The sequence below is a fragment of the Vombatus ursinus genome, unplaced genomic scaffold (assembly GCF_900497805.2).
Source record: "Vombatus ursinus unplaced genomic scaffold, bare-nosed wombat genome assembly UNPS02014798.1, whole genome shotgun sequence".
Classification (NCBI taxonomy): Eukaryota; Metazoa; Chordata; class Mammalia; order Diprotodontia; family Vombatidae; genus Vombatus; species Vombatus ursinus.
Window position 1 is genome coordinate 29065526 of NW_020954576.1, and position 998 is coordinate 29066523.

Here is a 998-nt window from a genome sequence, read left to right on the forward strand (position 1 = left end):
CGGCCGCACCGGGCAGCGGCAGGCGGCCGCGGCTCCGCTGGAACCTGCCGGGCTCCACCTTCCACGCTCCCCGCCGCACTCCGGCGCGCGGAGCCGGGCCGTGGGTCCCCGCGGCGCTTCCTCTCGGTGCAGCCCGATGAGCTGGTGTCCCGCGCGGAGCCGCCTGCACTGCCTTTCGCTTAGTGCAGTGGGCTTAACGAGGTCCCCGGGCGCCCCGCCGCGTCCCGCCCGCGCCCCCGCAGGTGCTCGCGGCCCCCGGCGTCCGCAGCCCGAGCGCGTAGCCTCCTTTTCCCAAGCATCTCCTTCGTTTCCGGGGCCCCGCCTCGGCATCGCGGAGCTTGTGTTTTCTCGAGCTTTTGCAGGCGGCGCTTTCAGAAACCGCGTCTCTTCTTCGGAGCCTGTAAAATGTATTATGAGAGGAAAGAAAGAAAATGCAATTAAAGAAGAGGCCCCAGCGAGGATCGAACTCGCGACCCCTGGTTTACAAGACCAGTGCTCTAACCACTGAGCTATGGAGCCACCTATCATTCTCTCCAATATAATTGGATGATAGTGAGCTTTGGGCGGCTTCCGCTTTCTGTTAACCTCATTTTGATAAATACGCTTTTCGGAGGAGAGACCCTTCTCTTTCGCGCCAAATAGAACTTGCAGACGCTTTGCTGGCTCTTGCACTTTAAAGAAAAAATTCGGAAAACAAATTATTACCCAAGGGCGGGGCTCCATGGAATAGCCTGCCCATTTAGAAGTACATAGTTAATTAAACGAGGTAATTACTGCAACAGGGGTGTTACAATTGGTTGCCTGTAGTTTATGTTGAGTTGGAACGATTCTACACTGGAGAAACAAGACTCCCTCTTGTTGCTGCTGCTTACAAAGTCTCCGAAGTTCACATCCTGAAATCATTAAGCGCTTTGGGGAAAATGCTTTATTCCTGGAATCATCAACCAACCAATCAATCAATCAATAAGCATTTATTAAGTGCTTACCGTGTGCCAAGC

The 998-nt window shown here is 54.8% G+C and overlaps 1 non-coding gene across 1 annotated transcript; it reads right to left on the reverse strand.

Annotated features, from left to right (window-relative positions):
- Positions 1-446: 446 nt before the first annotated feature.
- On the reverse strand, positions 447-519 carry TRNAT-UGU. The gene has a single exon. It is a non-coding gene; the product is annotated as a tRNA-Thr (tRNA).
- Positions 520-998: the final 479 nt, after the last annotated feature.